Below are 12600 nucleotides of genomic sequence, written 5' to 3' on the forward strand. Positions count from 1 at the left end.
TCTGGGGAGGCCTTACAAATAGCTGTGAAAAGAAGAGAAGTGAAAAGCAAAGGAGAAAAAGAAAGATATAAGCATCTGAATGCAGAGTTCCAAAGAAGAGCAAGAAGACATAAGAAAGCCTTCTTCAGCGATCAATGCAAAGAAATAGAGGAAAACAATAGAATGGGAAAGACTAGAGATCTCTTCAAGAAAATTAGAGATACCAAGGGAACATTTCATGCAAAGATGGGCTTGATCAAGGACAGAAATGGTATGGACCTAACAGAAGCAGAAGATATTAAGAAGAGGTGGCAAGAATACACAGAAGGCCTGTACAAAAAAGATCTTCACGACTCAGATAATCACGATGGTGTGATCACTCATCTAGAGCCAGACATCCTGGAATGTGAAGTCAAGTGGGCCTTAGAAAGCATCACTATGAACAAAGCTAGTGAAGGTGATGGAATTCCAGTGGAGCTGTTTCAAATCCTGAAAGATGATGCTGTGAAAGTGCTACACTCAATATGCCAGCAAATTTGGAAAACTCAGCAGAGGCCACAAGACTGGAAAAGGTCAGTTTTCATTCCAATTCCAAAGAAAGGCAATGCCAAAGAATGCTCAAACTACCACACAATTGCACTCATCTTACATGCTAGTAAAGTAATGCTCAAAATTCTCCAAGCCTGGCTTCAGCAATACGTGAACCATGAACTTCTTGATGTTCAAGCTGGTTTTAGAAAAGGCAGAGGAACCAGAGATCAAATTGCCAACATCCGCTGGATCATGGAAAAAGCAAGAGAGTCCCAGAAAAACATCTATTTCTGCTTTATTGACTATGCCAAAGATTTGACTGTGTGGATCACAATAAACTGTGGAAAATTCTGAGAGAGATGGGAATACCAGACCACCTGACCTGCCTCTTGAGAAATCTGTATGCAGGTCAAGAAGCAACAGTTAGAACCGGACATGGAACAACAGACTGGTTCCAAATAGGAAAAGGAGTACATCAAGGCTGTATATTGTCACCCTGCTTATTTAACTTCTATGCAGAGTACATCATGAGAAACGCTGGAGTGGAAGAAGCACAAGCTGGAATCAAGATTGCCAGGAGAAAGAGCAATAACCTCAGATATGCAGATGACACCACCCTTATGGCAGAAAGCGAAGAGGAACTAAAAAGCCTCTTGATGAAAGTGAAAGAGGAGAGTGAAAATGTTGGCTTAAAGCTCAACATTCAGAAAACGAAGATCATGGCATCCGGTCCCATCACTTCATGGGAAATAGATGGGGAAACAGTGGAAACAGTGGCTGACTTTATTTTTTGGGCTCCAAAATGACTGCACATGGTGACTGCAGCCATGAAATTAAAAGACGCTTACTCCTTGGAAGGAAAGTTATGACCAACCTAGATAGCATGTTAAAAAGCAGAGATGGTATTTTGCCAACAAAGGTCTGTCTAGTCAAGGCTATGGTTTTTCCTGTGGTCATGTATGGATGTGAGAGTTGGACTATGAAGAAAGCTGAGCGCCTAAGAATTGATGCTTTTGAACTGTGGTGTTGGAGAAGACTCTTGAGAGTCCCTTGGACTGCAAGGAGATCCAACCAGTCCATTCTGAAGGAGATCAGCCCTGGGATTTCTTTGGAAGGAATGATGCTAAAGCTGAAACTCCAGTACTTTGGCCGCCTCATGCAAAGAGTTGACTCATTGGAAAAGACTCTGATGCTGGGAGGATTGGGGGCAGGAAGAGAAGGTGACGACAGAGGATGAGATGGCTGGATGGCATCACAGACTCGATGGACGTGAGTCTGAGTGAACTCTGGGAGTTGGTGATGTTCAGGGAGGCCTGGCATGCTGCGATTCATGGGGTCGCAAAGAGTTGGACACGAACGAGCCACTGAACTGAACTAAACCCCTTGTCTTGCCTTGACAGTAAACAATTTTTAATTTACATATTTTGACAAATTGCAAGTTATTTTGCCTGACTGTGTAAGGGTTACATACAGAGTGCAGGCTACTTAACTATGAAACTGTTGAAGTATTTTTAAGCTCCTGGGACAAACAGAAATTATATCTAGTGGAAAGATGTTCAACTGTAATGTGTGAGCAAGAGAAATAAGGTGAGTGAACAGATCATGATTCCAAAATTAGGATGAGGTACCAAATAATTACTGGGCAAGTTAAAAATGGCTCTACATTATAGAAAACCATGAACAAATTTCTCATCTGCAAAATTCTTTCATTGCCTTATATATGCCAGGTATTGTCATGGTTATAGAGCATAAAATGATTAATAAGCAAGCATAGTTGCTGTTCCCAAGGAGCTTAGATCTAGTTCCATAAAATAAATGAATTGAAATTAAGTTTGCTCTGATATTTAAAGTATTTTTATTGAAATATGGGAGTTGGTAACATCTTTGTATATTAAAAGGGAAGAGAGAGATGAACAGCTTTAAAGTTGAGATTCTAGGTCCTTTCCCTTGCTGCTGTCCTTGCTTCTGATGTTTGCTGCCAGGACCGAGTCCTCATTTTGAAGAGCTCAATGTCATCCTCTTGCTGGTTTATATGGTTTACATAACACACACACACACACACACACATTACAGTTGAACATCTTTTCCCTAGGTATACATTCTGTTTGTCTCAGGAGCTTAAAAATACCTCAGCTGTTCCATCATTGAGTAGCGCTCTATATGTTCCACTTACAGAGCCAGGCAGAATAGCTTGCTGTGGACTACCACGGTGGGGATAAAGCAGAACTAAATCAGGAGGCTATGATGACTGCAGTGCTGAGATGAATGAGTTCACTCTTACAGTGGAAACTGGATAATCCAGATCCTCCACAGCACAGTGGACAGCAGCCACTGCATCCATAGCCTCTACGGCCAAAGTCACAGCCCAGCCCCTTGGGAGCCGCCGTGCCCTCAGCCACAGCCAGCACCACAGCCCAGGCAGGCCTCCGTAGCAATCGCCCTAGTAGCTCATGGTGTTAGGAGCGGAAGAGTTGTTTGGACATGAAGGACAAGTTTCCTAAGAATGACTGTCACCACCTTCCCTGGGACGACACAGGAAGGTGCCAGTGTGTAAGCCTTCACGTTGCGGACTTTCAAAGATGTGAACGTGCGTTCCATGGACGTCAGGTGTGAGGGAAGTTGCAGCTTGCCCCTCATCTTCTATTGCTGACAGTCTTTCAGCCCTACCAGCTCCGCCTGCTCCAGTCGGTGGCTCTTCTTGCCTGTTCACTAGGTGCCAGCTCCTGTACACCAGGTGTTGCGCTGTGCCACTATAGTGTTCAAGGTACTGTCCGGTAAGACTGAAGATGTTTGATTTATTTTGTGTTTGTTGTGTATTATTTGCGTGAAATCTGTTACAGTGCAGTACTATGCTGCCAATTATGCTGGCTGGCTGGGGCTTCCCCAGGGTCTCAGGGGTAGAGTTCACCTGCAATGAAGGAGATGGAGGAGGGTTGGGGAAGATGCCCTGGAGGAGGAAATGACAACCTCATTCCAGTATTCTTTCCAGGAAAATCCCATGGACAAAAATCCCATGGACAGAGGAGCCTGGTGGGGTACAGTCCGTAGGGTCACAAAGAGTCGGACACGACTGAGTGACTGAGTACACTCACAGGCAAGATAGTTGGGTACCTAGGCTAACTCTACTGGACTTATGAACAAACTGGACTTAATGAACACGCTCTTGGAGTGAAACTCGTTCATATATAGGGGACCTACTGCATCCTTAGTGATGTGTGGGGCAAGCCCCATGGACCAGCATGATTCTCATTGCATAGATTAAATTGCATGAAAAAAAAATCTCAACCATCTTAATTAGGATTTTAGGAAAATTTTAGGATAATTCCTGATATTAATTAAGGATGTTTTCATTTGATTTCTGTGCAGTTCGGATTCCACAAGGATTATAATGCTGTCTTCAAAACCCTCTTTCTTTGACCTTCATATTTAAAGATAATGTCTGTAATCGGACATCACAACATCCAATTTCATCATCTGAAATTGTTCCTTCATTAAAGTTTTTTTCCTAGAATCTCTGACTTTTACTTGTTTACTCACTTTGCAAATTGTTAATGCCCATTTAACATATCCTGGGTACTATGCTTGTAGCTGCTAAGTTGCTTCAGTTGTGTCCAACTCTGTGCAACCCCATAGATGGCAGCCCACCAGGCTCCGCCATCCCTGGGATTCTCCAAGCAAGAACATTGGAGTGGGTTGCCAATTCCTTCTCCAATGCATGAAAGTGAAAAGTGAAAGTGAAGTCACTGAGTTGTGTCCAACTCTCAGTGACCCCATGGACTGTAGCCTACCAGGCTCCTCCATTCATGGAATTTTCCAGGCAAGAGTACTGGAGTGGGGTGCCATTGCCTTAGAGAGATACAATTGTAAATAAGAGCTTCCCTTTTCATTCCCTTGAGTTTATCCCTTTCATCTTTGTTGTTGAAGGTAATAGAAGAGTTAAACACTTACTGATAAATTCAACAAAACATAATTAAAGGCACCATAGGGCCAAATTATTTATTTTTTTCAGATCTGTAAGTTTATTGGCTCAATGTTGAGCAGCTACATAATGACTCACATTCATAATATCACTGAGGAAAACTGCTAAGAATGGTGTGGGTATGAAATAGTTCCTTAGAGAAACACGGAGTGGGGAAAATAATCACTGATTAGATCTTAAAAATAGTTCACTGCATACCTTGACAAAAAGCACAAAGGCTCACTCGGAGAACATATTCATTGATCTTGCACTGTAATAGTTATAATTTCACTAAGACAAGCACCAGACCTTAAGATTAAACACATTGGTGTTTCTTTTACTCTCCTCTCCCCTTGGAAAACAAAATGTATAACTGCATTATAGCAGCATCCAAAACAGATCAATCTGTTACAATTACTATTCGGTAGAGCAAACTTCACCCCCTTGAAGGAAAAATTAAATTAAAAAACTCGAAGACAGTTTTTTCCCACAGGAATTCATAATACCTACAGTATAAATTAGTAAACTTTAAGCTATATATATAAACATACAATGAGAGCATGCAGAGTATTGTATCAACAGAGTAACGGAGGAGTAACCATTTCACTAGAGAGACTGTATCATAGGCAAGTGCATTTCTTTGAACAGAAAGAAAAGAAACCATTCAAGCTGCTTAAATATCAAGTCTCCCTCTTCATTTTTAGTCCTCAGATATGGCTTTACCTTGCATTATTCTAAAAAGCAGTAAATGCCAAAGCTGCAATTTAAAAGAAAAATAGATTTTGTAATTCCAGTAAATCACTTCCAAATTCCACAAGGAAGTACACGACACTGCACACTGGACATAAAGATAATGTAAGGAAAGCCCCACCTACTTGCCCCCCACCCCCCAATCTGTTCCCATGTGTGGCGTTGACTTTAGAAGATGTAAAGCTCTCTTGTGTTAGTTCTTCTGGTAGGTTCGTGTGGTTGGGACTTTTGCTGTAGCATATTCAGGGGACCTTCTAAGGAAGGTCATGCTGGGTAAACTGTGCCATGTGACAGAGCATTGTCATACTCTATCTTCACTGTCACCTGGGTCCTGGTCAACGTGTACATTTCACTTACTAATGTGCTCGTGGTGAGATGTTGGGATCGCCCTACTTAGCCATTCATATCGAAACCAATTTCAAAAATACAAGCAATAGCAATATTTTATATAATATTGATAATGGTTTCAGATAGTCTTACTATATAAAAACTGGTTTAAAACTCTCATTTCACAGATGAGGAAACCAAGACTTAGAGAACATTGGCCCAAATAGGCCAGCAAACAGCAAAGCCTAGGCTAGAAGCTAAATCTTTCATCTCCATCTCTCATTTCCCATTGCGTCAGTCTCTTTGTTACATTTTTATAGATGCTATATGAACATGGGTTAAAGCAAGAGATATTTCATTATCATAGTGGAAGAATGACAACCTTCCTTTGCTTTCTCTGCTAGTGAGCTTCCTAATTTTGTTTTTTGATCTCTATGTTGATTGGCATTTCCTTCTTCTTGGCTGGAATTCAAAAGGCTAAATTTAGTAAGTGAAAACTAGAAGCAACATCCACTTATTCTCAACGAGATTACAATCAGAATGCTTGTTGCATTGATTGTTTAAGCGATGTTAATTCTAACAGCAAAGAGCAAAAATTAGTCCAAACGTTTTGGAGTGGAAAATTGAGAGACTTTAGAATATCAGGCTCCTGAATTTCTCTCCTCCCACAGACACACAGCTACACAAGGAACAATTTCCCTCTGAGAGAAATCCAGAGACTAGAAGAGTGACTCTTGCACATCAAGGGAAGGAGAAAATATCCACTTCAAAATGGGTTGAAAAGGCAGAGACTTACTTGTGCCATAAACCCTAGCCCCAGCACAGCACCACACAATCAGGAGAGAACTCCCAACTCCCAGCATCTTCCTGAGGAGTGAAGGTTTCAGACAGAGCATCTGTCACCCCAACTTTTATGGCTCCCACTTGAGGCAGGAAGGCCCCCAAATATCAAGCTCTGAAAGCCAACAGGGCTTGTGTTCACAAGTCCCAGGAGACTCTAGCGAAGAAGTTGTCCTTGAAGGGAGCATGATTACGTACTGTAGTGATTCCCTCAGGACTCAGTACAGAGGGAACAGAGAGAAACACTCATCTTCCGGTCTTTCTCATGTGAAATGAAACGTTTTTTGCTTTTTGCTCTACCAAACAGAGGATGAGATGGTTGGATGGCATCACTGACTCAACGGACATGAGTTTGAGGAAACTCTGGGAGATACTGAAGAACAGAGAAGCCTGCTGTGCTGCAGTCCATGGGGTTGCAAAGAGTCGACACAACTGAGGGACTGAACAAAAACAACTACCAGGAAACAAGTCTTTTCCAAATGCAAATTTCTGAGCCCAGGTGAAACAAAGACAGCCATTTGGGAGCCTTCAGCTACTTCCTCTCAGATAGGCGCTGAGGAACTGGGGGGAGGTGAGAGGCAGCCATCCGCCACATTGGCCATCTCACAGTAAACAAGGAATTAGTATGTGAATAAACCTAGATAGCCTATTAAAAAGCAGAGACATCACTTTGCCGACAAAGATCTGTCTAGTCAAAGCTATGGGTTTTCCAGTAGTCAAGTACAGATATGAGAGTTGGACTACAAAGAAAGCTGAGCACCAAAGAATTGATGCTTTTGAACTATGGTGCTGGAGAAAACTCTTGAGAGTCCCTTGGACAGCAAGGAGATCCAACCAGTCCATCCTAAAGGACATTGGTCCTAAATATTCATTGGAAGGACTGATGCTGAAGCTGAAACTCCAATACTTTGGCCACTTGATGCCAAGAGCCAGCTAATTTGAAAAGACCCTGATGCTGGGAAAGATTGAGAGCAGGAAGAGAAAGGGATGACAGAGAATGAGATGGTTGAATGGCATCATTGATTAAGAGACATGAATTTGAGCAGACTCTGGGAGATAGTGAATGACAGGGAAGCCTGGTGTGCCACAGTTCATGGGGTCGCAAAGAGTTGGACACGACAACAACAACAATTTGCGAATAATAAAGAAAAAATTGGCCTCAGATAGATAGATGCATATGAAAGAAACAATTTCAGCAAGCCCAGAGGCTTGCATCTTCCCATATATAGAAGATCTAAATCTCTGCATGTGATAGACTTAGTTTTCTCTTAATTTACAGTAATCTTTTAATATTCAGATTACCTGGTCCTTGCTGCAGACTTGTATCTAGCCTGCTTCCTCTCCTTCCTCCTTGGAGTCAGTTCTCTAGGGGTCACGTCAGATACTGTCTCCTGGGCTCAAGTCCTAACATTTCCACCAAATAAAACCTAACTCTCAACTTTTAGATTGCAGTTTTTAGTTGACACCCAGGAAAGGGTTTAACTGCATAATTTACAAGCTAAGGATCCAATTTCTAATGAACAGACACCCAGGTGCTCACTGCAATCCTCTCTTAGAACCTGAAAGAACCAGTGGGCACTTTCCCCACCTTCTTGCTGACTCAGAAAAACGCACAATGTGAGAACTTTGAGTCAAGTTGTACTTGGGGCAAAATGGAAACTATAGCCTGGGAGACAGCATTTCAGATAGCACTGAGGAATTGCTCCAAAGAAGTAGGGGGGAAATTCAGTATATATGTAACTTTGGTGAAGGGGAGTACATGCAATCAAGCACATATTTCTTGCACAAGTTTTCTGCTAGTCATCAGGAGCAGACATCACCATAACGGATTTTAGTGCTCTTCTAGGTATCAGGAGATACAAGAACTGGTCTCATAAAATCAGCTCCTGAAAATATCTAACTACCTGAATGCCTGTTCTACCAGTTTCCCCCACTGTGTGCCTCATCTCTTCTCTCCACCCTGAACTCCTTTCAGTGTGGGTTGAAGATCAGCAGCTGCAGCAGCACCTGACTTAATCCTTAAACAGGCAGACAGCAAATGCCCATGGCAAATGCCAGTTTGTGGCTGACATCCTTCTCGCTAAGTCCAGTAATAAGACCAAGTCACCAGCATCCTTAGCAGGAGCTTGTCCACACAATTAGAGCCCCACCTATCATGGCTGCCACCTGAGGGTGAGGCACAAATCGCCTAGCTCTGATAGCTAATGGGGCTTGCAGTCATAAGTCCCACTGACTACCATAAACCAAGCAATTTAAAAAGTTGCTTCCCTTGCAGCTCAGTTGGTAAAGAATCTGCCTGCAAGACAGGAGACCGGGGTTTGATTCCCGGGTTGGGAAGATTCTCTGGAGGAAAAAATGGCAACCCACTCTAGTATTCTTGCCTGGAGAATCTCATGGACAGAGGAGCTTGGCAGGCTACAGTCCATGGCGTCACAAGAGTTGGACATGACTTAGCAACTAAACTGCCACCACCACCAATTTTAAAAATTGAGGTATAATTGACATATAACATATTAATTTCACATGAACAATGTAATAATTTGATATTTGTATATGTTGTGAAATGATCACCATAAACCTAGTTAATATACATCACCACACATAGCTCCAAATATTTTTTCTTACTGTGAGAACTTTTAAGATTATTCTCTTAGCAAGTTTCAAATATACAATCCAGTTTTATTAACTATAGTCACCATGCTGTGTCCTATATCCCCATGACTTATTTATTTTAAAATTGGATGTTTATATCTTTTGACCACCCCCTGCCTCTGGCAATAACTAATCATCTCTGTATCTATGAGGGAATTTAGCGCCCCCCCCTCACAGATTCAAAATATAATTGAGGCTATACAGTATTTGTCTTTCTCTGCTGACTTATTTCACTTAGTGTAATGGCCTCAAGTTTCATCCGTGTTGTGGCAAATGGCAAGATTTCTTTCTTTTTATAGCTGATCAATATTCTGTATTATATACATGTATATATGTGACAATTTCTTTACATATTCATCCATCTATGGATGCTTAAATTGATTTCATGCCTTGGCTAATGTAAATAGTGCTGCAATGAACAGGAGTATGGGTATCTTTCTGAGTTAGCACTTTCATTTCTTTCAGATAAATACCCAGAAATGGGATTGCTAGATCACACGGCAGTGCTGTTTTTAGTTTTTGAGGAAATTCTAAAGTGAAGAGAAACTAAAAAGCCTCTTTTTGAAAGAGGAGAGTGAAAAAGTTGGCTTAAAGCTCAACAGTCAGAAAACGAAGATCATGGCATCTGGTCCCATCACTTCATGGCAGATTGATGGGGAAACAGTGGAAACAGTGTCAGACTTTATTTCTTGGGGCTCCAAAATCACTGCAGATGGTGATTGCAGCCATGAAATTCAAAGAAGATGACAATAGATAGCATATTCAAAGCAAAAGGTCCATCTAGTCAAGCTATGGCCAGTTAGGTTGAGAGGGACTGTGAAGAAAGTGAGTGCTGAAGAATTGATGCTTGAACTGTGGTGTGGAGAGACTCTGAGAGCCTTGGACTGAAGGCATAAGTATCCTAAAAATCGCCAAGTCATGAAGGCTGATGCTGAACTCCATACTGGCCTCATGTGAAGTTGACTCATTGGAAAGACCTGATGCGGGGGGATGGGGGGAGGAGGGGACACAGAGGAGAGAGGGATGTCATACTGATGGACATGAGGGTGACTCGGGAGTGGATGGGGGGCTGGGTGCTGTGATTCATGGGGTCACAAAGAGTCGGACACGACTGAGTGACTGAACTGATATTCTTTTCCATAGTGGCCGCAACAGTTTACACACCCACCAACAGGAAAAAGTAAGTAAGTAAGTAAGTGTTAGTAGTCCAGTCGTGCCCAACTCTTTGTGACCCCATGGACTGCAGCCTACCAGGCTCTTCTGTCCAGGAGATTTTCCAGGCAAGAATATTGGAGTGGGTTGCCATTTCCTTCTCCAGGGGATCTTCCAGACCCAGGGATCAAACCGGGATCTCCTCACTGCAGGCAGATTCTTTACCGACTGAGCTACAAGGGAAGCCAACAGGAAAAAGTGTCCACTTATCTCCACATCTTCACCAAAACTTATTTCATGTCTTTTTGATAATACCCATGATAACAAGTGTAAGGTGATATCTCATAGTGGTTTTGATTTGCATTTCCCTGATGATGAGTGATGTTGGGCACGTTTTCACGTACCTGTTATCTATTTGCGTCTTCTTTGGAAAAATGTCTATTCCAATTCCCTGCTCATTTTTGCATCAGACTGTTTTATGCTATTGAGTTGTGTGAATTTTTTATATATTGTAGATATTAGCTCATTAGACATAATTTGCAAATATTTTCTCCTATTCCCCAGGCTGTCATTTCATTTTACTGATGAATTCCTTTGATGTGCAGAAGTTTTTAGTTTGATGTAGTCCCACTTGTTTATTTTTGCTTTTGTTGCCTTTGCTTATGGTGTCAAATCCAAAAAAATCATCATAACGACTGATGTCAAGGAACTTATTGCCTATGCTTTCTTCTAGAAATTTTATGGTTTCTGCAAGTTTGAACATAAACTTGTTTAAGTCTTTATCCGTGTTAGGTTTAGTTTATGGTGTAAGATAGGCATCCAGTTTCATTCTTTCACCTGTGGCTGTCCGCTTTTCCCAACGCCACATATTGAAGAGCTATGGAGTATATTTCCGTCCCCGTTGCATATTCTTGGATCCTTTGTCATTAATTAACTGATTTATACACACAAGTTTACTTGTGGGCCTTATCTTTTGTTTGAATTGTCTGAGTGTCTGTTTTTATACCAATACTGTACTGTTTTCAATACTACAGCTTTGAAATAGCGTTTGGAATCAGAGAGTGTGATACCTCCAGCTCAACATTGCCTAGGCTATTTGGAGTCTTTTGTGGTTTCATTCAGATTTTAGACTTGTTTGTTCTATTTACATGAAAAATGGAATTGGAATCTTAAAAAATTTCATTGGATCTGTAGGTTGTTTTGGGTAGTATGGACATTTTAACAATACTAATTCTTCCAATATAGGATAATGGAATATTCTTTCCATTTATTTGTATCATCCTCAATTTCTTCCATGAATGTCTTCAAGTTTTCAACATTAGGGTTAGGGTTAGGGTTTTTTCTTTTAACCCTAAACCTTTCACTTCCGTGGTTAAATTTACTCCTAGGTATTTTATTCTTTTAGATACAGTTGTAAATGGGATTGCTTTCTTAATTTCTCTTTCTGATAGCTGGTTATTAGTGTATAGAAACAGCTAATATTTGTATATTGATTTTGTATTCTGCAACTTTGCTGAGTTTACTAGTTCTAACAGCTTTTGGGTGCACTTTTTAAGATTTTCTATAAATAACATCATGCCATCTGAAAGCTGACAATTTTATTTCTTCTTTTCTGATCTGGATTCCTTTTATTTCTTTTTCTTATCTAATGCTCTGGCTAGGACTGCCAATATCTTGTTAAAAAATTGGTGAGAATTTTTTATATCCTTATTCTGTTCCTGATCCTAGAGAAAACACTTTGAGCTTTTTGCCCTTAAGTGTAATGTTAGTTGTGTGTTTGCCATATATGGCCTTTTTTATGATGTTTAACATTCCTTCTATACATAGCTTGTTGAGTTTTCATCATGAATGGATATTGAATTTTATTCTAAAACATGTTTCTTACACTAACATTTTTCAATAAGCTCTGTGAATTGTGCCTGAAAAGTTACTCCTGAGCTGCTTATATCAGGGGGTTGACCCAGTGTCACACAGAACAGTCTCTGATTCTACAATGGGAGGGTGTGTCTTCAGCCCAGACACCAAGGAAGAAATGTTTCTTTCTCACTGGAAGGAATTCAAACACCCCTCCTATTGCCACAGCAAACAGAACTCCAGTCACAGCAGGAAAGACAAAAGCAGCTGGTATAAGAAGAACACAGGTTAATGACATCCATAGATGTGGTCTGGGGCCAATATTCTCTAAGGAAGCAGCAGGCTTTTGGCAGGTATTGCAGAGAAATAAATATTTCTTTAGAAATCAGTTAATGAAGATTGAATGGTTGACTAGAACTGCCTTAATGAGGTTCTTGAAGCAAGAAAAGAAGACACCGATGCAAGAAACTTGCTGGGCACAAAAAGATAACCCACACTGGAAGGGAATTTTCATTGAGAAGATAGAGATAATCACTTACTGAAAATGATCGTTGCCT

Source organism: Capra hircus, chromosome 1 (assembly GCF_001704415.2).
Source record: "Capra hircus breed San Clemente chromosome 1, ASM170441v1, whole genome shotgun sequence".
NCBI classification, from domain to species: Eukaryota; Metazoa; Chordata; class Mammalia; order Artiodactyla; family Bovidae; genus Capra; species Capra hircus.